Source organism: Microcebus murinus, chromosome 26 (genome assembly GCF_040939455.1).
Source record: "Microcebus murinus isolate Inina chromosome 26, M.murinus_Inina_mat1.0, whole genome shotgun sequence".
NCBI classification, from domain to species: Eukaryota; Metazoa; Chordata; class Mammalia; order Primates; family Cheirogaleidae; genus Microcebus; species Microcebus murinus.
This window is the reverse complement of record NC_134129.1, coordinates 194,059-219,504: the sequence shown is the minus strand read 5'-3', so window position 1 is coordinate 219,504 and position 25,446 is coordinate 194,059. Positions and strand designations below refer to the sequence as shown.

Genomic DNA, 25,446 nt, shown 5'->3' with positions numbered 1-25,446 from the left:
CAGCCTAGCTCACAGCAACCTCAAACTCCTGGGCTTGAATGATCCTTCTGCCTCAGCCTCCCGAGTAGCTGGGACTACAGGCATGTGCCACCATGCCCGGCTAATTTTTTATATATATATCAGTTGGCCAATTAATTTCTTTCTATTTATAGTAGAGACGGGGTCTCGCTCTTGCTCAGGCTGGTTTTGAACTCCTGGCCTTGAGCAATCCGCCCGCCTCGGCCTCCCAAGAGCTAGGATTACAGGCGTGAGCCATAGCGCCCGGCCTAATATGGTATTTTTACTGTGTCTCCTGGTTGCTGTGTGATTATATCAAGCTTTTTTACAATTCCCTGATTACTAAAAAAGTTAAACATTTTTTTACACTTCTTAAGCTATTAAATTACCTCTTTTTGAAGGACTATGCTGTTTTATTTTAGCCATCCTCCATTGTTTCAGCCATATTTTTCATATGGGTTTGTAGGAGTTTTTTATATGTGCTGGATTGGAGTCCTTGCTTTGCCCTCTACCTTCTCTCTCTCTCTCTCTCTCTCTCTCTCTCTCTCTCTCTCTCTCTCTCTCTCTCTCTCTCTGTCTCTCCCCCCCCCTCTCAATGAGAAGTTCTAAAATTTAATACCAACTCATTTGTTATTTCCCTCAGTATATTAAATGTCTTTTCTTTCATTTAATGATTTTTTTTCTATTTTAAGACCATAGAGATGTTCTTTTTTTAAAAGACATTTAAAAATGTGGTTTCACAATCCATTCAGAATTGGTTGTGTGTGGCTAGTGATTTAATTATTTTCCAGTAAGATAATAAAATTCAATTTATTCTTCAAATGTTGTCTTACAGTTCTTTTTATCTGCTGTCACCTCTCATTGCCTCACCCAATTTAACCTCACCTCACTCTTGGAGCTGGCTTGTCTATAACACTGATAGTGTAACTTGTTGGCGTTCAAATGGGAAAAAATCTAAGAGCTTCACATTTCTGACAATCTTGGTGATGAGTGTGGATTTCTAAGAGATTAAGGTTATAAAGTATGAAATGTCTGATTTCCTTAAGTACTAAGTTTGATAGTTGACATCTCTGACATTTCACCTTGACACTTCTTGTTTTATTATGAAGGTACATCTTCATTCTTTCAAAGGTATAGTTTGGCTTGTGATTTTCTTTCAAAAATATTTTGGAACAATTTTTGTGAAACCATGAATAAGTCAAAAATTTGTGTTATTTTCATATATAGGTTCTGTTGTGGAAACAATGTAATGCAGACAGCTCAAAATGGCAACAAAGAGTTTGGGAAGGATGTGGCTGATGAACACACAGCACGTGGATGGTTTGAGAAGTTCCATTCTGGTGATTTTAATCTTGAAAATGAGCCACGTGGGCGACCTGAGACCACGGTGGATAATGATGAGCTAAAAGCTTCATGGAAGCGAATCCATCTCAACCCACTCATAAATTAGCAGCAAGGTTTGACATTACTATTCCAGCAATATTGGACCATTTGAGACAAATCAGCAAGGTAAACACGATGGATAGATGGGTACCACATGAAGCAAATGAACATAAGGAGAGACGTCACTGAAAGCTTGCCTTTCTTTGCTGTCACAACATAAAGGCAAACCATTCCTACACTGTATTGTTATGTGTGATGAAAAACAGTTACTTTTTGACAATCACAAGCATTTTGCACAATGGTTGGATAAAGATGAAGTGCTAAAACACAGTCCAAAACCAAATATTCATTAATAAAAGGCTAATAGTGTCTGTTTGATGGTCCAGCACTGGTATAATCCACTACAGCTTCATGAAACCTGGTCAATCGATTACAGTGATTGTCTACTGCCACCAACTGGATGAAATGATGAGGATGCTTGCAATTAAGCAGCTGAGATTGATTAATAGATACAAGCCAATCCTCTTGCAAGACAGAGCTTGACCACATGTCACACAAACAATGCTGCTCAAACTCTCTGTCATCCACCGTATTCACCAGACCTTGCACCAACTGACTACCACTTCTTCCAGGCTTTGGACCACTTGTTGCAAGGAAAAATACTCAGTTCCCCACAAGCTGTGGAAAACACCTTTTGTGACTTCATCACCACTAGCTCTCCAGGCTTCTTTGCTGCTGGCATAAACAAGCAGTACAACAAGTTTCAGAGGGTGAAACTGTATTGATAGTTTAGGTACATACTTTTATTAACTGTACTGTTTCTTTCTTGGCATATAATAGACTAAACTTTTGATTCAAAGTTAGACATTTCCTATTTAATGTAACATAATGTTGTATAAAACGAAAGTAGAGGCATGGTCAGGGATATGAGAAGGCTCCCTGGAACAAGTAGCAAAGTCTCTCACCCGAGTGAAAGTGAAGTGAAAGTAACCCATCCACTCTCTGACCTGACAGTGAGGCTGTCTGAGGGCGAGGGAGGAAACGGGCCATCTAAGCACGCTTCATTGGCTGCTGCTTCTCCTGTCAGGAGGAACAAAGGACAGAGTCCCCACAGCTGATACAGCACTTTGGATAAACCAAAAATATTTTAAGTGTTGTGGTTTTCCTTACAGCAATAAACTCAAAGAAAATGTGGCATTTGGTGTTTTGCCTACTAGCAGGGAGTCACTCTCTCCCTGTACCCACTGATCCCTCCCTCCACGCACGCTCCATTTTAGCAGCTTTATGGGAAAAGTTGAATCTACTTGGGAGTTTTTGGAAGGGAGCAACTCAAAATTGTATAGTTCTGTTTCATACGAGTGCCCAAGTCACTGTCTTCTATGGTGCTCTGGGCAGGAACAGTAGGTAATAAAGGTGAGTGAAAATGCCAAGGACAGTGGGGTGAAGCATGGCTGCAAAGATAGAAGCTTCTGACCCTAAATGCTCTCCAAAGATAGGAAGGTACAAAGCTAAGAGAAAAGCATAGACTTTAGGATGAAAATCTGAAAGAGAATAACACCTCCCCATGTCCTGACCCTATTCCTCACACACACCTATTGTACCCTCCTCTGGTCTTGCATTTCCCTGTCTTAGAAATTGTGTAAACTTCTTATTCTGTGTTTCCATAGAGAATAAAATAAACAAAAGCAAGCACATAAATAAAAAAATCCAAAAGTCAGCAGATCGGGTTTGGGTAGGATTCACAGTGAACCCAGAGAATTAAATGATGCCATCCAAATGGATATTGAAGTGACTCAGGATGATGGACTCAAGAATAAAACTTCAGGACAAGTGTGAAGGTTTTCATAGGAGAGCATCCAGTAGATCTGAAGGTGGCAGTGCCAGGGAAATGGTGGGGGGCAGCACAATCTTCTAAGCAGCAAGAGGAAGACAGGAATAATGGTCTTCAAGAAATCAGAAGAGGCCGGGCGCTGTGGCTCACGCCTGTAATCCTAGCTCTTGGGAGGCCGAGGCGGGCGGATTGCTCAAGGTCAGGAGTTCAAAACCAGCCTGAGCAAGAGCGAGACCCCGTCTCTACTATAAATAGAAAGAAATTAATTGGCCAACTGATATATATATAAAAAATTAGCCGGGCATAGTGGCGCATGCCTGTAGTCCCAGCTACTCGGGAGGCTGAGGCAGAAGGATCACTGGAGCCCAGGAGTTTGAGGTTGCTGTGAGCTAGGCTGACGCCACGGCACTCACTCTAGCCTGGACAACAAAGCGAGACTCTGTCTCAAAAAAAAAAAAAAAGAAAAAAAAAGAAATCAGAAGAAGCAAGGAGAGTCTATAAACCCCATTTCCACCTTAAAGTGCTTTATAGTTTGAGAGAATGAGTACTTTTTACTTGAGATACAGAGCAGCAATGTCAAGGGAAATCCAGATTACACTTAAAGCCAGTACATGGAAGAAACTCAATGAAGAAGGAGTCTAACGAAATAGAAGTTTCCTAGTCATGTAGCTTGATTTCCAGAGAATACCACTGAATGTTCTATGTCTTATGGGAGGAGAAGGATGTTAGGTGAGGGGAGAAAAATCAGAATATTATAGTAATAATACAGGAGAGAATTTGATACAAAAGGGGCTTATGATTTGGATTGTGATCAAAGGAACCGGGAATGTTAAGCAGAAAGGGCTGCTAGCCTTCTTCATCTTCTGACATGAAATTAGGCATCTCAGGTAGGGAGCAAGAAGTCCAAATCTAATCATTAGACACGCAGGAGTGAGCATTCATGTTACCAGCTTTGGCCCTATGTTTTTGGTTCCATTTCAAAGTAAAGCATCAACCAAAGACAACAGGGACCAAGAGGTAAGCTACAAAAAGTAAAATATTGGCCCAGTGCAGTGGCTCACACCTGTAATCCTAGCACCCTGGGATGCGGAGGCAGGAGGATTGCTTGAGCTTAGGAGTTCAAGACCAGCCTGAGCAAGAGCAAGACCCTGTCTCTACTATAAATAGAAAGAAATTAGCCAAACAACTAAAAATAGAAAATATTAGCCAGGCATGGTGGTGCATGCCTGTAGTCCCAGCTACCGGAGAGGCTGAGGCAGGAGGATCGCTTGAGCCCAGGAGTGTGAGGTTGCTGTGAGCGAGGCTGACGCCACAGCACTCTAGCCTGGGCAACAGAGTGAGACTCTTGTCTCAAAAATTTTGCTCTGGAGTATCCCCTACAAGATCTTGCCTGGAGGGATAGGAGGAGGGAATGCTTCTGGTCAGCACTTTGTGCCATTTTGCTCTCCTTTCCACCTGCTCCCTCCTTTTGACCCAAGCTTTAATCCTACCTGCTTTGTCACACACTGCCTTGCCTATAATAGAATCTTCTTGGGTCGTCAGTGTTTTCAGTGGTAAAGTTGATATAACATCTCTTCTCTAGTCATGCATAATTTACACAGTGATAAAATGATGTGAAGGGCTTTGGAAAATGCAGTGAGTTAAAGCACTGGGACACCTGCTTTCACCCATTTTTTGAATTGCTGCTTCAGAACCATTCCCTTAGGCACTGAGCACTGAACTCTCTCCTAGCCCTGGATCAATCTTTGCCTCATGAGGGGCAACGCTACATGGTATTTAGGGAACATAGACTAACGTTACAACCCCGTTTCTTCTCATTGCTATTTACCATACTGCATCCTCTACATTTGTAACTGGCTTCTTGACAGGACTTAAACCTAGAAACTGGAACCATTGTCCTGGCTGTTGGGTCCTACTTACTGGACCTGAGGAAGGGGACGTACATGTCGTGATGGGCATTGAGTCATGGGATGGCATGAGGGGTGGGCAAGAGATAAATACTGAAGTAAGTGTGAACATGCCCCATTACTCATTTTGACTCCTTTGCATAAGTGAGTAACTAGAGCTCATATTGGAAAAAATAGCAAGAAAGCTACCTTGTGTATCTCTTTCTCAACCCCAGCATCTGCCTTATTCTGCTTTCTTATGTTTTTATTATCCAGCCCTCCTTCCTCCCCTTTCTTCTCAATCGTCTGGCCTTCAGTGTAGCCTCCATATTTGTCCAACTTCTTCCGTTTTCTACCCTACCTGTTGCAGACCTCCTCTCTGTCCTTCCTTCCCACTACACTACCTTGATCTCCCTGCCCAGTTCTTCCTCTCTTCCCTCCAGATTATTGTCCGTTTAATGCTGCCATGGTTTCCAATTACCCCATTCCTCTTACTCCCTCATTTATGCCTGTCCTTCTCCCAGCCCTTGCTTTCTAGTCCCCACCCACAATGACACCTGATGGCTCACAAATTGCATGCTGGAGAGATGGTTTCCCTACAACAGGGACAGTTCTGGTGTAGTTCATAACAGCCAGGACTGCGGATTCCCAGCAGCCTGATCTGGTGGACACAAGCAATGCAAGATGATGGCAAACCAACATGAAGCCTCAGGAAGTTAGAGAACCCTTTTCCATGACCACATCCTGGTTACCTTACTACTATCTGTATTTTTATGTTCACCCCATGTTAATCCCCTTTGGACGCTAGAGAAACTTTAGCAATTTAATTTTTCTAGATGATCTGATCCTTTCCTTTTATGTCTGATCAGCCAGCCTCCGTTCCCTACATTTGTAACTGGCTTTTTGACATAACTTCATCTGTAACCACAGAGAAAACTGCAGGGCCAGTGACAGAGAAGGTAGAAGAGAATGAGAAGTAGAAAGCATCTATTCTGTTCTCAAGGAGGGTAAGTCCTTTTGATTTGCCCTACATTAAAGTGATTGCAAAAGAAGGTGACCCTTGAGAACTCAGACATGGAGCACGAGGTCCCTACTACAGATATTTGCAGACTCAAGTTTGTTTTTGTTTGTGGGTTTTTGATGTGGTTCTTTGCAGACTTCTTTTTTAAATCCTAGGTTTCCAGCAGCATGCCAGAGATTGTCCACTCTTGAGAGAGGTTGCCACAAAAAGGGGTGGGGTCCTCCTAATCTGCTGTCATTAAAGCTCTTAAGGTTGAGCCTCTCTCAGTGAGCTGCTTTACCCTAGAATATAAAAAGTTAGCAAAGTCTACAAGGCAAGAACATGTCCATATTCTACCAAGAAGATAGCATTTGATGAATATGTTTTTAAATGCTCTCATCAAACTGTTGTCTAGATTGAAGAGAGGACTTACAAATGTAATGAATGTGGTAAAACTTTTAATCAGTCCCCCAAACTTACTCAATGTCAGAGAATTCATATTGGAGAAAATTCATACAAATGTAATAAGGAAAAGTCTTTAATCAGTCATCACATCTACATAGACATAAGAAAATCTATACTAGAGAGAACCCATTCACATGTATAGAATGTGGCAAAGCCTTTAATACCAAACCCTTATACATGAAATAAAATCCATACTGGTAAGAAACCTTACAAATGTAAAGAATGTGGAAAAGCCTTTCACTGGCACTCAAACCTTACACAACGTAAGAGAATTTATGTTTTAAATTTAAAGAATATGGCAAAGGATTTAGGCAGAGCACATACCTTATAAAACATCAGATAATCCATACTGGAGAGAAACCCTACAAGTGTAAAAAATGTGACAGAGCCTTTAATTTAGGATCAGACCTTACTAAGCACAAGGGAATTCATACCACTTACAAACCCTGCAAGTATAAAGAAAGTGCCAAAACCCTTAAATGGTACTCATACTTTACTCAACATCAAAGAATTAATAGTGGATAAAAACCCTATACATGTTTGTCCAAAATATATATCTTAGATAACACTACAGTATTTATACTGAAAGAAAAAATTACAAATGTAAAGCAGATAGCAAAATCTTTAACTGTTTCTCATATCTTACTTGACAGATGTTCCTGTAGAAGAAAACTCTTAAAAATGTTATAAGTATGGAGCAAACTTTGTCCAAAATATACATCTTAGAAAACAACAGAGACTTTATACTAGGAAGCAATTTTATAGGTGCAATAATCGTGGAAATTTATTTAATCAAAAATTATGTCTAAATAAAAACCAGAGGAATCACTCTAGAAAGGACACTAACACTTTTAGACATCACTCTAAATTGGAGTGCTTATTACAAAGAATAATGCAAAGTCAAAACAATTAGATAATTTAATTGTATATGTCAAAGGAACAAAGAGATTGATGTTTCAATAGGCATAACTATATTCAATGTATACTTTTTTATAATGACAATATCGAGATTTGAACAAATACTATTGATGTCAATAAACTTGAGGCTATTCATTCATTTCTACTGTTCATGTCAAGGCATGTGGGGGATTGCTCATGCCTCTGAGCTATGAGAAACTATTCCATATTAGGTGGGCATCATTCACATCGATTCTCTCACGGGAGATTAAGAAACGTAGGGTGTAAGATGAGAATCTAAATAGAGAAGCTCTTTTTGTTTGACATAACAGTGTTATAAGTCATCTATAAATTAGGTGTTCAGGGTATCATTCTTCTTCATTAATGTATCAGGTAGGAACACTGAGATTCAGAAATAAATGATTTTACCAATTACTCATTTAGGAGAAGAGTCTAGTCATTCTTTTAATATATAGATATTAATATATATTCATAGTAGCAATAATTAGAAGTAATAGGTATTTGTTGATGTGGCAGCAATAAAGAAATCTTTACAGATACCAGAAATAGGTATAGAAAACTACCCTGGTAGGACATGGCATTATTGTGAATCCAATTTTCTAAGTACTTAGCCTGAGTTCAGAAATAAAGGAAGCACACTTTTCACATCTTTCATGGTATCAGGAGAGCCAGACTGCTTCTTGAGCGTTCATAATCTCTACACTAGCCATTGAAGACACAGTGAATTTTAAAATGCTTTCTTCAGTCTATGCGTGAACTGGGTTGTTATGATGAATAAAACTGAATGGCTTTTGATGTCTTAACATTGTTGTATGTAGAATAACATATTATCTTGCCACAGATATTAGCCTGTTCCACCTTGCTCAAAGTTGTAGGTAGTATTATTACTTGGCAAAAATGTACTATTGAATAATACAGTCCAATGATATTTCTAGGAATCCTTATTCCCAGTAGGATTAAATTCCAAATAATTTGGAGAACATTTATCTCATAAGTTTTTTAAATTCTTTTATCTTTTTTTGTAACTTCTGTGGCATAATGAGGGTTATAACACAAATTTTATGAGTGCTATAATAATTGGTATCTTTATTAATCAGGTGTGACTATTTACAACATTTTATCCTATAATTTCCTTTTGGAATACCAATCCTCTGGGCCTGCAAAACACACACAGACTTTTGGTTTTGATTTACACTAACAAATATACAAATATATCAATCTAAAGATAAATTTTAGGAGTACAAGAACTATGGAGGAAGTTATTTGTATGTGGGAATGTGTGAGAGAGACAGAGAGAGAAAGAGAGAGAAATGGAGAGGGAGAGAGGATACCTATATGGAGAAAAAGGAAGGAAAATGAAAATATTGAAACAAAACATATAATTTTAAGAGTTGATGGCATGCTAGAACACTAGAAACCTCACGGATTCTGAAGGAAAATATATTTTCTGTGCACTGAATTCATTTCTCAAAAATATCATGTCTCCCGGTCCAGAATCTCCCACTGCAAATATAGTCGGTGTGTGTTTTGCCTGTTGCTCATTGCAAGAACTGTCATGATTTACTTGTTCCAGCACTCATAAAGTATTGTTTCTATAACCTGCTCATGGGTTATAATAATGCTTTTATAAAATTTAATGGTATTCAGATATTAATTTAAAGATGTAATTCCACAGTGAGTGTATTAAGTTACATTTAATTTAATTGGTACATTTCGTTTTTTCTTCTCAATTAAAGAACACTATTTAAGCCACTTAAAAGTTGTCCTTTTCCCTTTTTATAAGTACCATCATCTGTTTGGACTGGGACAGTTCATTTGAATGAAAAATGGGGAGGCCTTGCAAGGCAAGGGCTGTTTTGACATATATATGAAGTGAACAAACACATAACACAGAGCAGGGTGTATAATATAAGCTGTAAAATTAGGAGTGAAATATTTCTATGGAAGTGAGTTTGTACCTCTGGATAAAATAAAGAAACATCCAAGGTGAAGTAAAATTAATTCTGCACGCAGGGAGAGCACTTCGCAGGCTGCACAGCTGACTCTGGCCTCAGGAAAGGAGCTCCGGTTTTATTTCCTAACGATCTGCTCCTCACTAGCTCTTAGCTGTCGTCCCCAGCTGCGCATGCGTCGCAGCCCTCCTCCCCCTCCGCCTGCGTTCCGTGTGGCTACCCTTTCTCGCTGCTGTCCCCGCCCTGCTGCCTCACACGGTTCCTTTGGTTCTGAGGGGGAGTTTGGAATTTTTTAATGCAATGAGAAATAGTTTTTAAATGTAGCAATTGAGTCCATTTACAAGTTTTGAATACAAACGTCTGACCACTTAATTCAGACCAGAGGAATGTAGTCTCGGTGCAGAACACTGAGCCAGGCCGCGAGCACCGTGGCCCACGCGGAGACAGCTCAGATACGACAGTGGGATCTTTCTTAGGGTGGTCAGACCTGCTGAAAGAAAACATGGAAAGCAGTTTTGAGCTGTGCGGAGAATATTGGGAATATGCTCACTTTAATGACTCGGAGGTCTTGCAGTAGCTACAGGCGGTGCCACTTTGCAGGAACCCGGTGGAGACGAGATGGGGACCTGGGATGTCTGAGCACCAGGGCGGGTGCCGTTTCTGCGGTAGGGCCGGGACGCACTGCGCTGCAGAGCGGCTGCTGCGGGGACACAGATGGCTGCACTTTCCCGGGCCCAGGTCAGTGGCAGGGGAAGGAGATGGGGCTAGACGTCAGGCTGTCAGTCTAGATGTTTGAGTCGAAGATGCCTTGGGAGACTGAACGTGGCAGAATCAGCAGGTGTGTGCTGTGGTTACCCACAGCCCTAGCATCTCAGCGAGCAAAGTATAACCCCAGTTTAGGTTATATCAACTGTAAGTGGGTGACCTTCCGGGGAAGCTGACCCACAGGTGGCAGGGACCACCCTCACTTCCACTCAGCCGTTGGTCAGTCTTGTCCAGGGGTTCTGGCTGTGGGAGGGGCACTGGCAAAGGTGAGGCCGCAGTTGGACAGTTAGAACCTCCGTGAGCCTCAGTTTCCTTGACTGCACGTGGAGACCGGCACAGCTGCCCTGCGTGGGCTGCGGCGAGGAGCGGGCAGGTCGATCTGTGAAGGCCAAGCCCAGGGCCTGGCCGCGGCCCGCAGGGAAGGGTCAATGGTGCCGCTGTGGGTGGTTCCGCCCGTGCTGGGGCACCCCCTTCCAGACTGCCTGCGGCGCCGACTGTCTGTGCTGGACCTTAGGGCCCCGGTCACTTCCTGACATCTCCTCTGCTGCTGTGTCCTAGTTGTTTCTGCTGCCCTACGTCAGATCTCCTACCACACTGGCAGTAAGTCCTAGAGAACAGGGCCCCAGTGGTAGCAAAAATGCCAGGACAGGAGCTCTCCTCTTCTGGGGGACCCCCACGCTCCCACACTTTCCATTTGGTCCTCAGGGGGCTGCTCAGGCCTGGAGGGTCCCCACCCCTGCCTCCCAGGCCGCAGGAGTTGCATGTTACTCAGGGCCAATCATAATGGGACATTCCTCTGGAGACAGAGCCCTTCCCTGGGCTGCTGTGTGGCCCTGGGGTGGGGTGAGAGAGGCGCCTCTTGCGGCCAGGCTGCAGGATGAGCCTCTGGACAGTGGCCGTCACGCGCGCCTTGAGGAGGAGGCTGCACGCAGAAGGAGGTTCTGACTGTTGAGGTGAAGGAGAAATGAACAAGGCCAAGGGTAGTAAGAGCGAGGCTCTGGGGGTTGGAGGGGACCCCTAGATCCAGCCACACCTGAAGCCAGGTGCCCATAGTGGACATCAAGACATCCTGTTTTGTTGAAACCAGAGCATCTGGAAGAACCCTGCCTAACTTGCCAGGTAAACCAGGGCTTCTTAATCTCCTGAGTTCTGGTTTGGAAAAAGACTATGAACTCCCCTTAGAATAAATTTATTCCTACTTAGCACTTTCTATTCCCACGAATTGCAAGTTATTAAACGTATAAAGTAAAATAGACTGAGTTACAAAGGAAACCAATTATTAACATATATCAGCATAATGATAAAAATTTATAATAGTAACACATGTGCTTCTATATTAATGCATTAAATAACAAAATGGAGGCATGTGCACCCAGGTTAGGAAGCTCTGAAGTCAACCAAAGTTACCCCTTTGTCAGTGCGGGACCACGAATGGGTTTCCATGGCCATCTGTCCCACTGGTTATACTTCTTGAGACTCTGGATCATGTGAACGCACGTTTATTTTTCTGTATTCTGTAATCAAGTCTTTTGGTCTCTCTGACTCAGACCATGAGCAGAGGCCTCATGTTCCTCATTTCAGGGTCCCTGGAACCCAATGCACAGCTGGACACTGAGCTGTTGGTTGGAGGTATTGATTTGTCAAACCCCAAGCAGTTGAGTTCTGGGAAAGAAAGAATTCCTAGGGTCTCCTTTTTTTTTTTTTTTTGAGACAGAATCTCACTTTGTTGCCCAGGCTAGAGTGAGTGCCATGGCATCAACCCAGCTCACAGCAACCTCAATCTCCTGGTCTCAAGCGATCCTCCTGCCTCAGCCTCCCGAGTAGCTGGGACTACAGACATGCGCCACCATGCCTGGCTCATTTTTTTTCTATATATATTAGTTGGCCAATTAATTCCTTTCTATTTATAGTAGAGACGGGGTCTCGCTCTTGCTCAGGCTGGTTTTGAACTCCTGACCTCGAGCAATCCGCCCGCCTCGGCCTCCCAGAGTGCTAAGATTATGGGCGTGAGCCACCGCGCCTGGCCACCTGGGGTCTCCTTTTAACCACTGCTCCTCTCCCACCTCAGGCTGGGGTTCTTTCCTCAAGATACCCCTGCACTCCACACTTACCCTGAGACTCCTAACCTGACCTGGGCCCCTCTTCTCTGAGGCCATCAGCACAGCCAAGTCAATCTCTAGCCTATAAAAGCAGTGCCTTGGGGCTGTGGACATGGTGGCCACCAAGCAGCTATATAAACTTATAAATCGTGGGTCATAGATCATGTTAGCTAAGCAGCAGATGAGGGGAGGGAACTCAGACACTCCACCGTGTGGCTGTGCTAAAGTGGGGTGGCTGGTTTCTTGCTGTCTTAGGAAGCTGTGAGCTGGCCTGGCTCACTACAGATTCTGTCAGTTGAGGTGGTTCTTGGTCTTCAAGGATGACAAATCCAGAAGTGTAAATCCCTTCCCCTCCCTCCTTCCTTGATCACAAAAGATTTGAATCTAGGAGACCTGAGTTTCTACTCTTGTCTGACATCTCCAAGGGGAGCTTCGGTGAGTGTTTTAATCTCCCAAAGCTTCTATTTTCTCAGATCACATGTGAAAATACATCAGGGATCATGCTTGAGTCTACACCATGACTCTCCCCATAGGAGATTGTGCAGATTAAATGACACTATGCACGTAAAGCAGATAGCATCCATCATCCACTCTTCCATCTCTCCATTCATCCATCCACCCATCTATCCATTCCTCACCATTTACTCATCTAACCATCTATGCATCCACCCACCCACCCATCCATCCATCCATTCACCCACCCATCCATCCATCCATCCACTCATCCATCTATCCACCCACCTGCCTATACACTAATTCCTCCATCCATCCACCCATCCATCCATTCATTTTCTTTTCATTCTTCAAATGTTCACTAGGCACCTACTGTGTGCCAGGTGCTAGAAAGATGGAAATACACAAAATAAAATCTTTGCCTTCAGAAAGCCCACATGCTAGGGCGTGGAGACAGGCAATGACCAGGGAAACAATAAATGAGTGAACATAATGACAGATAATGATGGTGTCCTGAAGGGAACAGGCTGACATGAGAGAAGCTAAACTGGGAGGGGTGTGTCTGTAGCTGGGGGGTCAGGGAAGACGTCTGAGGAGGAGACATCTGGGCAGAGACCTGAAGGCTGACAAGGAGCTGGGCAGGAGGGCGGGTCGGTGTTGTGGGAGCTACACCTAGAGGTTCCAGGTAGAGGGAACAGCAAGTGCAGGTGAAGCCACTCAACGTAGAGACCGTTTTCTTTCTTCTTCCTTCTCTTCCTCCCTACCTCCCTTCCTTCTCCTCTTCCTTCCTCTGTCTTTCTTTTTTCCCTTCCTTCTTGGGGGTCACCTTTCCAAAGCAGCCCTTGGTGCAGGCACATGTGTCGCCCAGCTCCTTGGGACACTTGTTGGTTACCCGTAGGCTCCAACCTTCCTGACAGCCTGGGGGCTTTCTCCCTGAAGCTCCCTGTCTCCACAAATGGCTGGGGACCCAAAGGCAGGTGCACACCTTGCCCTGTCTGTCTCCTGGGTCACCTACGGATGGAAGTCTGCACACCCTGCCCCCAGCAGGGAGCCCCACTCGTCCAGCCAGCGCAGCAGATGGATGGTTTTTGTGGTTAACTTCATATAGTTTCTAAAGAAGACCCACGTGGCGACCAGGACAAAGGTGAGGGCCAGGAGGCGAAGCACACCTGCGGAGCAGGGAGACGCTGCCAGGAGATCATAGCGCTAAGCCATGTCGCAAGGCCACGTCACGAGACCACCCAAGTCCTTCCCAGATGCCCATAGTGAGACCACATCACGAGACCCCGTGTTGTAGGGTCAGACACAGCCACGCCGGGACCTACTGTGGGACCGAGTTGTAAGGCCACATGTGAATCCATGCAATGGCAACTGGTGAGATCATGCTGCCAGACCATGTGTCAAATCTCCCTTAAGTGGGTCCCCTGGGAGAGAGAGTTAAAAATGCACCTCTCTGGCTTCCACTTAGCCCTCCAAGAGAAAATCTCTAGGAATGAGGCCTGGGAATCACACCCGCTGAGCTGAGGCCTGAGGGCTGGGCGGAAGAGCAGGAGGCAGGCTCTGGGAGGGAGCCCTGGCGCAGGGTCAGGAAGGCCGCGGCCAGTGCTCAGGGCAGCCAGCGGTGCGGTGTGACCTCGAGCAGGAGCTCAGCCTCTCTGAGCTGGAGTCCCTCAGTCAGGGAGCAGGCATGGTAACGCCCTTGCCACTGACCTCTCAGCTTGTTGGGAGGGACGTTGTCATCAACAATAGGCAGCCTCCAGGGTGGCTTGCAGGTGAGGTTGTCCCCCTTTAGAGCTCATTCATACCAAACCTCATTAACTTTTGCCGTGGTGAGATCACGCCGATTGCCGTGATTCTTACTGTCACCTGACGGACGTGACAGTCACCGCCGACTTTGTCTCACGTCGTTCCAACGTTCCGGAACCGACGACGAGGCGAGCGAAAAACGCACGAGGAAGGAAGAGGTGCATTTTGCCTTCCTCTGCCTACTGGAACGCTCAGCGTTTCTTTATGAGGGGAAAAACCTGCACCGTGTGGAGAGAGGCCGCGGTCAGCTTCCTGCGCCTTCTCGCCCGCGGGGAAAGCTGCCGACGCGGTCCGACCCGGGCCTCGCTGACGCCGGCCACAGAGCTGTGTCCCGCGCCCTCCCGTGGTGGCGGGGTGACCTGCATACCGGCCACAGAGCTGTGTCCCGCGCCCTTCCGTGGTGGCGGGGTGACCTGCATACCGGCCACAGAGCTGTGTCCCGCGCCCTTCCGTGGTGGCGGGGTGACCTGCATACCGGCCACAGAGCTGTGTCCCTCGCCCTCCCGTGGTGGCGGGGTGACCTGCATACCGGCCACAGAGCTGTGTCCCGCGCCCTTCCGTGGTGGCGGGGTGACCTGCATACCGGCCACAGAGCTGTGTCCCTCGCCCTCCCGTGGTGGCGGGGTGACCTGCATACAGGCCGCAGAGCTGTGTCCCGCGCCCTCCCGTGGTGGCGGGGTGACCTGCATACCGGCCACAGAGCTGTGTCCCGCGCCCTCCCGTGGTGGCGGGGTGACCTGCATACCTGCCACAGAGCTGTGTCCCGCGCCCTCCCGTGGTGGCGGGGTGACCTGCATACTGGCCACAGAGCTGTGTCCCCCGCCCTCCCGTGGTGGCGGGGTGACCTGCATACCTGCCACAGAGCTGTGTCCCGCGCCCTCCCGTGGTGGCGGGGTGACCTGCATACCGGCCGCAGAGCTGTGTCCCGCGCCCTCCCGTGGTGGCGGGGTGACCTGCATACCGGCCACAGAGCTGTGTCCCGCGCCCTCCCGTGGTGGCGGGGTGACCTGCATACCTGCCACAGAGCTGTGTCCCCCGCCCTCCCGTGGTGGCGGGGTGACCTGCATACCTGCCACAGAGCTGTGTCCCGCGCCCTCCGGTGGTGGCGGGGTGACCTGCGCACTGACCACAGAGCTGTGTCCCGCGCCCTCCCGTGTTGGCGGGGTGACCTGCATACCTGCCACAGAGCTGTGTCCCGCGCCCTCCCGTGGTGGCGGGGTGACCTGCATACCTGCCACAGAGCTGTGTCCCGCGCCCTCCCGTGGTGGCGGGGTGACCTGCATACCTGCCACAGAGCTGTGTCCCCCGCCCTCCCGTGGTGGCGGGGTGACCTGCATACCTGCCACAGAGCTGTGTCCCGCGCCCTCCGGTGGTGGCGGGGTGACCTGCGCACTGACCACAGAGCTGTGTCCCGCGCCCTCCCGTGGTGGCGGGGTGACCTGCATACTGGCCACAGAGCTGTGTCCCGAGCCCTCCCGTGGTGGCGGGGTGACCTGCATACCTGCCACAGAGCTGTGTCCCGCGCCCTCCCGTGGTGGCGGGGTGACCTGCATACCTGCCACAGAGCTGTGTCCCGCGCCCTCCCGTGGTGGCGGGGTGACCTGCATACTGGCCACAGAGCTGTGTCCCGCACCCTCCCGTGGTGGCGGGGTGACCTGCATACCGGCCACAGAGCTGTGTCCCGCGCCCTCCCGTGGTGGCGGGGTGACCTGCATACCGGCCACAGAGCTGTGTCCCGCGCCCTCCCGTGGTGGCGGGGTGACCTGCATACCGGCCACAGAGCTGTGTCCCGCGCCCTCCCGTGGTGGCCGGGTGACCTGCGCACTGACCACAGAGCTGTGTCCCGCGCCCTCCGGTGGTGGCGGGGTGACCTGCGCACTGACCACAGAGCTGTGTCCCGCGCCCTCCCGTGGTGGCGGGGTGACCTGCATACCTGCCACAGAGCTGTGTCCCGCGCCCTCCGGTGGTGGCGGGGTGACCTGCGCACTGACCACAGAGCTGTGTCCCGCGCCCTCCGGTGGTGGCGGGGTGACCTGCGCACTGACCACAGAGCTGTGTCCCGCGCCCTCCCGTGGTGGCGGGGTGACCTGCGCACTGACCACAGAGCTGTGTCCCGCGCCCTCCCGTGGTGGCGGGGTGACCTGCATACTGGCCACAGAGCTGTGTCCCGCGCCCTCCCGTGGTGGCGGGGTGACCTGCATACCGGCCACAGAGCTGTGTCCCGCGCCCTCCCGTGGTGGCGGGGTGACCTGCGCACTGACCACAGAGCTGTGTCCCGCGCCCTCCCGTGTTGGCGGGGTGACCTGCATACTGGCCACAGAGCTGTGTCCCGCACCCTCCCGTGGTGCCGGGGTGACCTGCATACCTGCCACAGAGCTGTGTCCCGCACCCTCCCGTGGTGCCGGGGTGACTTGGGCACCGACCACAGACTTGTGTTCGGCGCCCTCCCGAGGTGGCGGGGTGACCTGCGCGCCAAGGAAAGAGCTTTGTCCCGCGACTTCCCTTCGTGACCTGGGCGCAGACCATAGTAGAGCTGTGACCCGCTCCCTTCCAGCGGTGGCGGGGTGGTCTGTGCACCCGCAACAGAGCTGTGTCCCGCGCCCTCCTGTGGTGGCGGGGCGACCTGTGCACCGGCGTCAGAGCTGTGTCCCGTGGTGCAGGGTGACCTTGGCGCTGACCACAGAACTGTGTCCCCCGCCGTCCTGTGGTGGCGGAGTGACCTGTGCACTGGCCTCAGAGCTGTGTCCCGCGCCCTCCCGTGGTGGCAGGGTGACCTTCGTGCTGTAAACAGCTGTGTGCCGCATCCTCCCGTAGTTGCGGGGCAACCTGGGCGCCAACAACAGAGCTGTGTCCCGTGGCCTCCCTCGATGGTGGGGTGACTTGCACACCGACCACAGAGCCCTTTTTGTGCCCTCCCCTCCTGGCGGGGCAACCAGAGGACCGACCACAGAGCTGTGTCCCGCGTCCTCCCACGGTGGAGGTGTGACCTGTGCACCGACCACAGAGCTGTGTCCCACGCCCTCCCGTGGCCACGGGGTGACCTGCGCACTGGACACAGAGCTGTCCCAGGCCTTCCCGTCCTGGCGGGGTGACCTGGGCGCGGACCATAGAGCTGTGACCCGCGCTCTCCCGTGCTGGCGGGGTGACCTGGGCGCGGACCATAGAGCTGTGACCCGCGCTCTCCGGTGCTGGCGGGGTGACCTGGGCGCGGACCATAGAGCTGTGACCCGCGCTCTCCGGTGCTGGCGGGGTGACCTGGGCGCGGACCATAGAGCTGTGACCCGCGCTCTCCGGTGCTGGCGGGGTGACCTGGGCGCGGACCATAGAGCTGTGACCCGCGCTCTCCCGTGCTGGCGGGGTGACCTGGGCGCGGACCATAGAGCTGTGACCCGCGCTCTCCCGTGCTGGCGGGGTGACCTGGGCGCCGATCACAGAGCTCTGTACAGTGGCCTCCCGCGTGGGCGGGGTGACCGTGCACCGGCCCCATAGTTGTGTCCCGCGCCCTCCCGTGGTGGCGGTGTGACCTGTGCACCGACCACAGAGCTGTGTCCCGGGCCAACCACAGTGACGGGGTGCTCTGTGCACCCACCAGAGAGCCCTGTTCTGCGCCCTTCCGTGGTGGCATGGTGGTGTGTGCACCGCCCACAGAGCTCTGTCCTGAGCCCGCCTATCCTGGAGGGGTGACCTTCACGCTGACCACAGGCTGTGTCTGGCACTCTCCTATGGTGGCAGGGTCACCTGTGCTCCCACCAAAGAGCTGTGTCTCGGGAGATCCCCTGTTGGCGGGGTGACCTGGGCGGATAGGCGGCAGCCCACGCGCAGGGCAGCGGCGCAGCTGAAAGGGGTTGTGCTGGAGGGCGGCCCCTGGGGCCAAAGGCGACCGCCCGCGCATGCGCAGTCAGCAGCGGCGCACTGGGGTTGGGGGCGGGTAGGTGAGGGAGGCGAGGCCAGGAGAGGGGAGCGGCTGGAGGTCTCCACCTTGGCGGGTCCAGCCGTGGACGCGCATCGTGTGTGTGAAGACAGCCCCCCACCCCGCCGAGCCCACCACGCCCGCACCCCAGTCCCGTGGAGACCTCGGGACCCGGCCAGCGAACTCAACCAGCCCGGCCCAGCCCCGAGTGGGTCAGCGCTGGCGCGGGGAAGCGCAGAGACGCTGGGATCTTGAGCGGGGCAGGGGCGCCCTCCGCCGCCGTCTAGGGCCACACCACCCTGAACGCCCCCCATCTCGTCTGGTCTCGGAAGCTAAGCAGGGTCGGGCCTCGTTAGTACTTGGATGGGAGACCGCCCGGGAATCCCGGGTGCCGTAGGCGGCGGCTTTTTTTTTTTTTTTTTTTTTTCTTGCCTCTCGTTGTGTCCCCTTTCTGGGAGCGCGGCGGCGGCCCGGGGTGGGGGTCACCCCCACCCTCAGCGCCCGCCGCGGTGCCTGGCGCCCCAGCCCACACCGTGGGGCCTCCTCTTGTCCCAAGCCGCAGCACCGCCACCACCCGGCAGCAGGCGTGGCATCTGGACTGTCAGGTCTCAGACCGAGGGTCTGGTCTGTGGGAACCGACACGCTGGAGGAAACCTTGAGAGTCTGAGAGGGGAGGGAGTTGCAGAAGAAGGCCAGGATGTCATTTTGAGGGAGTATGTGACCAGAACTCCTCCCGTTGATTTTGGGGTTCTATGGGCTACACGTAGGAATCTTTGGTGGTGGCACCGGATGTTGGGGGATGTACAGTCACACCCAGACGTGCTCAACAGGCCTCCTTTTACTTTTCTTTTCGGAGTCATTTTTTTTTTAAAAAAATGCCTCTTGGCCGGGCGTGCTGGCTCACACCTGTAATCCTAGCACTCTGGGAGGCTGAGGCGGGCGGATTGCTGGAGGTCAGGAGTTCGAAACCATCCTGAGCAAGAGCGAGACCCCATCTCTACTATAAATAGAAAGAAATTAATTTGCCAACTAATATATATATATATATATATATATATATATATATATATATATATACAAAAAAAAATTAGCCGGGCATGGTGGCGCATGCCTGTAGTCCCAGCTACTTGGGAGGCTGAGGCAGCAGGATTGCTTGAGCCCAGGAGATTGAGGTTGCTGTGAGCCAGGCTGACGCCATGGCACTCACTCTAGCCAGGGCAACAAAGGGAGACTCTGTCTCAAAAAAAAAAAAAAATGCCTCTTACCTCGATTATTGCATTTTCTTTTCTCTCTCTTTTCAAGCAGATTATGGGAGTACAAGTGTTAAGGTTCCATGTATTGCCCGTGCCCCCCTCCCCCCTGTTGTCTTATTCATTTATCTCTCATGCTTTAGCAGCGTATGGTTGGTGGGGGTCCCAATGTTAAGGTCAGGTACATTGCCCTCTCCCCGCCTCCCCCCTCTGGTCAGAGCTTCAAGTGCGCCCATCCCCCAGTCGGTGCGCACCCACCCCATTCCTAATGGGTGTGTATGCCCATCCCCTCCCCCCACCCGCCCGACCCCCACCCGATGAAGGTGATTCCTCTCTGTACACTCAGGTGTCCATGGGTTCCTACCAATTTGCCGGTGAGCACGCGCACGTGGTGCTCGTGTGTCCATTCTTGGGATACCTGGCCTACTGGAACGGGTTCCAGCTCTGGCCAGGAGAACACGAGAGGTGCCCTCTCACCGCTGCTCCTCACAGCCGAATGGCACTCCGTGGTGTCCACGCGCCACATTTTATTAATCCACTCGTGGATTTATGGGCACCCGGGTCGCTTCCACAACTTTGCAATTGTGAATTGTGCCGCCACAGACACCCGAGTGCAGGTGTCTTCCGCACAGACTGCGGGCCTCGCTCTTCTGAATGCCGCTAGCTCACCACCCACCCACGGGTGAACCTGGTCAGGGTGCTCTCTCTCAGGGGCAGACTCTGATCCGGGCGGGCTACCGGTGTCTCTGTTTGCTCGTTTCTTTCTTCCATTTCGGGAAAGTCTTCCTTGCTGGGTGTGGAAATCTCCTATGCCTTTCCTCGCCTCTTCTGTCAGCTTTCAAATTCTCTTTCAGTTGCCACCCCCCAAACGTCTTAGGAACGTCTTTACGGTGCCTTCCTTAGTGAAATGACCTCAATGAAGCTGGAACCAAATCTCTAATCGCCCAGTTTTAGCAAGTCCACACCCCAGGGTGGTTGGGGTCCAATCCAGCCCCGGCCAGGCCCAGGCCCCTTGGACTGGGCCACAGGAGGACACAGAGTGGGTCCCGGCCCCCACGGTAGCGGTGCCGGCAGGTCTGCAACGGCTTGGGGGGTTTCCAGAGGTAGGAGATGGAGGGGACTGATTTCTTCAGCGCCCCCCAAAACACCCCACCCATGGCACACATCCCGAGAGACGCCCCTACACTCGCTCCCCTCCCCTATGCGCTGTGCCCCGGCCCCGGTCCGGGGCGGATAGGCGGCAGCCCACACGCAGGGCGGGGGCGCAGCTGAAAGGGGTTGTGCGGGAGGGCGGCCCCTGGCTGGGGTCAAAGGGTGAGCGCGCCGCGCGCGCGCGTGCGCAGTCAGCAGCGGCGCGCTGGGGGTGGGGGCGGGTAGGTGAAGGAGGCGAGGCCAGGAGAGGGGGGCGGCTGGAGGTCTCCACCTTGGCGGGTCCAGCCGTGGAGGCGCATCTGGTGTGTGTGAGTGTGTGTGTGTGTGTGTGTGTGTGTGTGAAGACAGCCCCCGACCCCGCCGAGCCCACCACGCCCCGCACCCCAGTCCCGTGGAGACCTCGGGACCCGGCCAGCGAACTCAACCAGCCTGGCCCGGCCCCAAGTGGGTCAGCGCCGGCGCGGGGCCTGGGGCGGGAGGAGGCGGCGGGGAAGCGCAGAGAGGCTCGGCTTCTTGAGCGGGGCAGGGGCGCCCTCCGCCGTCTAGGGCCACACCACCCTGAACGCGCCCGACCTCGTCTGGTCTCGGAAGCTAAGCAGGGTCGGGCCTGGTTAGTACTTGGATGGGAGACCGCCTGGGAATACCGGGTGCCGTAGGCTTTTTTTTTTTTGCCTGTTGTTCTGTCCCCATTCGGAGAGCGCGGCGGCAGTCGGTGGGGGGGGGGGTCACCCCCAACCTCAGCGCCCGCCGTGGTGCCTGGCGCCCCAGCCCGCTCCGTGGGGCCTCCTCTTGCCCCAAGCCGCAGCACCGCCGCCACGCGGCAGCACGCGTGGCACCTGGACTGTCGGGTCTCAGACCGAGGGTCTGCTCTGTGGGAACCGACACGCTGGAGGAAATCTTGAGAGTCTGAGAGGGGAGGGAGTTGCAGAAGAAGGCCAGGATGTCATTTTGAGGGAGTATGTGACCAGAACTCCTCCCGTTGCTTTTGGGGTTCTATGGGCTACACGTAGGAATCTTTGGTGGTGGCACCGGATGTTGGGGGATGCACAGTCACACCCAGACGTGCTCAACAGGCCTCCTTTTACTTTTCTTTACGGAGTCATTTTTTTTTTTTTTAAATATGCCTCTTGGCCGGGCGTGCTGGCTCACACCTGTAATCCTAGCACTCTGGGAGGCCGAGGTGGGCGGATTGCTCGAGGTCAGGAGTTTGAAACCAGCCTGAGCAAGAGCGAGACCCCATGTCTACTATAAATAGAGAGAAATTAATTGGCCAACTAATATATATATATATATATATATATATATATATATATACAAAAAAAAAATTAGCCGGGCATGGTGGCGCATGCCTGTAGTCCCAGCTACTTGGGAGGCTGAGGCAGCAGGATTGCTTGAGCCCAGGAGATTGAGGTTGCTGTGAGCCAGGCTGACGCCATGGCACTCACTCTAGCCAGGGCAACAAAGGGAGACTCTGTCTCAAAAAAAAAAAAAAAATGCCTCTTACCTCGATTATTACATTTTCTTTTCTCTCTCTTTTCAAGCAGATTATGGGAGTACAAGTGTTAAGGTTCCATGTATTGCCCGTGCCCCCCTCCCCCCTGTTGTCTTATTCATTTATCTCTCATGCTTTAGCAGCGTATGGTTGGTGGGGGTCCCAATGTTAAGGTCAGGTACATTGCCCTCTCCCCGCCTCCCCCCTCTGGTCAGAGCTTCAAGTGCGCCCATCCCCCAGTCGGTGCGCACCCACCCCATTCCTAATGGGTGTGTATGCCCATCCCCTCCCCCCACCCGCCCGACCCCCACCCGATGAAGGTGATTCCTCTCTGTCCACTCAGGTGTCCATGGGTTCCTACCAATTTGCCAGTGAGCGCGCTCACGTGGTGCTCGTGTGTCCATTCTTGGGATACTTGGCTTACTGGAACGGGTTCCAGCTCTGGCCAGGAGAACACGAGAGGCGCCCTCTCACCGCCGTTTCTCATAGCCGAATAGCACTCCGTAGTGTCCACGCACCACATTTTATTAATCCACTCGTGGATTTATGGGCACCCGGGTCGCTTCCACAACTTTGCAATTGTGAATTGTGCCGCCACAGACACCCGATCGCAGGTGTCTTTTGCGTAGACTGCAGGCCTCGCTCTTGTGAATGCCGCTTGGGACCCACAGGTGAATTTCGTCAGTGTAGTTTCTCTAGCGAGCAGACTCTGAACCGGGCAGTGCGCCGGTTTGTTTGCTACTTTCTTCCTTCCATTTCGGGAAAGTCTTCTTTACTGGGTTTGGGAATTTCCTCTGCCTTTCCTCGCCTATTCTGCCAGCTTTAAAATTCTCTCTCAGTTGCCACCCTCACAGATGGATTAGGAAAGACTTTATGGTGCACTCATTAGTGAAATGACCTAAATGAATCTCAAATCCAATATCTAATCGCCCATTTTTAGCAAGTCCACACCCGAGGGTGGTTGGGGTCCAATCCAGCCCCGGTCAGGCCCAGGCCCCTTGGACTGGGCCACAGGAGGACACAGAGTAGGGTCCGGGTCCCCACGGTAGGGGTGCCGGCAGTTCTCCAAGGGCTTGGGCGTTTTCCAGAGGTAGGAGACGGAGGGGACTGCTTTCTTCGGTGCCCCTGAAACCACCCCACCCATGGCACACGTCCGGAGAGACGACCCTACACTCGCTCCCCTCCCCCATGCGCTGTGCCCCAGCCCTGGCCCGGGCGGATATGCGACAGCCCACACTCAGGGCAGGGGCGCAGCTGGAATGGATTGTGCGGGAGAGGGGCCCCTGCGACAAAGGCGAGCGCCCGCGTGTGCGCAGTCAGCAGCGGCGCGCTGGGGGTGGGGGCGGGTAGGTGAAGGAGGCGAGGTGAGGAGAGGAGGGGGGTTGGAAGGTCTCCACCTTGGGGGGTCCACCCGTGGAGACGCATCTTGTGTGTGTGTGTGTGTGTGTGGACAGGCCCCCACCCCGCCCCACACGGCACCACTGTCCCGGGGAGCCCGTGGGACCCCGCCGGCCAAAGAACTCAACAGGCCCGGCCCGGCGCGGGGCCTGGGGCGGGAGGAGGCGGCGGGGAAGCGCAGAGAGGCTCGGCTTCTTGAGCGGGGCAGGGGCGCCCTCCGCCGTCTAGGGCCACACCACCCTGAACGCCCCCCATCTCGTCTGGTCTCGGAAGCTAAGCAGGGTCGGGCCTCGTTAGTACTTGGATGTGCAACGCCTGGGAATACCGGGTGCCCTAGGCTTTTTTTTTTTTTCTGCCTCTTGTTCTGTCCCCTTTCTGGGAGCGCGGCGGCGGGCCGGTGATTCACCCCCACCCTCAGCGCCCGCCACGGTGCCTGCCACCCCAGCCCGCACCGTGGGGCCTCCTCTTGTCCCATGCAGCGACACCGCCGCCACGCGGCAGCAGGCGTGGCACCTGGACTGTCAGGTCTCAGACCAAAGGTCTGGTCTGTGGGAACCGACACGCTGGAGGAAGTGCGGGCTAGGGATTCTGCAAAGAACCCAACAGACAGGATTCCTGCCCTCCTTCCGGTAACAACATCCGGGGTTCCAGAGGTGGTGGCCAGGGGAAGGGCTCTCTGAGGAAGTGACAACGGAGGAGAGACCTGGATGGAGCCTTCTTGGAGGATCGTGCAGACCCGAATCTGTTGCAGGATGCTGCAGTGTCACCATGTCCTGGGCACGGGTTAGAAATGCAAAGTCTCCAAGCCCTGACCCTGGAGCGACTGGATCAGAACCTGATCTTTAAGGAGATCCCCAGCTGAGTCGTGTACCCTTGAAAGATCGAGAGGCCCCGAGTTCAATCGCGTTTCCCCCCTCTGGGGCTTCCTAGATGGGAGGAGAGATCCCCAAGCTCCCTCGAAGTCTTGTAGATTTCATGGGGATTTCATGGGGATTTCACCATCTGCGCCCCCCAGTTTGGTTGTCACGCACACCTTTAGCCCTTTGCACCCGCTTGCCTTCTTCTCGATTCCTTTATTCTACTCGGGATTTAATTTTTTTAAACACCCCAGTTTTTTACAAAGCACGGCAGTAGAGTAAAAAACTGGAGTTTCTTTTCATACGAACTTATTTATTTGGGATTTTTTTTAATATTTCAAATTATTGATACATTCAAAGAGTCATTTTAATCTCTATAAATTTTTCATGATGGGATGTTTGTTGAAGCATTCACCCACACGAAGACCTGGTTTACATGCACATGTTTTGCAAATATAGATCGTCTCTCTTCTTCCTCCTTTGATTTTTCTGTTAGAACAAATGACATAAGCTTTGTGTTTTTTTTGTTAGGGTTATATGAGATTGTATGGAGCTTTCCATCTACACGTTGCTCTAACTTAGTGGATAATAATCCACCGCTGGGAGTTAGCGGACCATCTCTGAATTCTCCTACAAGATCATGTACTAGTTTCCTAATACATTTCACACGCGTTATCGGTTTTTCATTTTTTCTTTTTTTGGCGTTCTTTGTACGATATATAGGAATTTACAACACTGGCCTCAAGCCCCCAGAAAAACAACGTACACCACCATTTCAGAGTCTTCCTCATAAAACATTGCAGTGATCAGCTATCTCAACACCCCCCATACG

The 25,446-nt window shown here is 51.6% G+C and overlaps 1 long non-coding RNA gene, 1 other non-coding gene and 2 pseudogenes across 4 annotated transcripts in view; all 4 read left to right on the top strand.

The window, feature by feature from the left end:
- The window catches only part of LOC105859715 (uncharacterized), a 76,835-nt gene extending 73,139 nt beyond the window's left edge, over positions 1–3,696 (top strand). For all 3 annotated transcript variants that reach the window (XR_001148657.2, XR_001148658.2, XR_012915080.1), the window contains one exon: positions 1,225–3,696. This is a non-coding gene — a long non-coding RNA (uncharacterized LOC105859715). The remainder of the gene's footprint in view (positions 1–1,224) is intronic.
- A 15,050-nt stretch (positions 3,697–18,746) lies between these two features.
- On the top strand, positions 18,747–18,865 carry LOC142864792 (uncharacterized; annotated as a pseudogene).
- Positions 18,866–21,407: 2,542 nt separating this feature from the next.
- On the top strand, positions 21,408–21,526 carry LOC142864747 (5S ribosomal RNA). Its single transcript, XR_012915097.1, has one exon. It is a non-coding gene; the product is annotated as a 5S ribosomal RNA (ribosomal RNA).
- A 2,453-nt stretch (positions 21,527–23,979) lies between these two features.
- LOC142864818 (uncharacterized) lies at positions 23,980–24,097 on the top strand (annotated as a pseudogene).
- Positions 24,098–25,446: the final 1,349 nt, after the last annotated feature.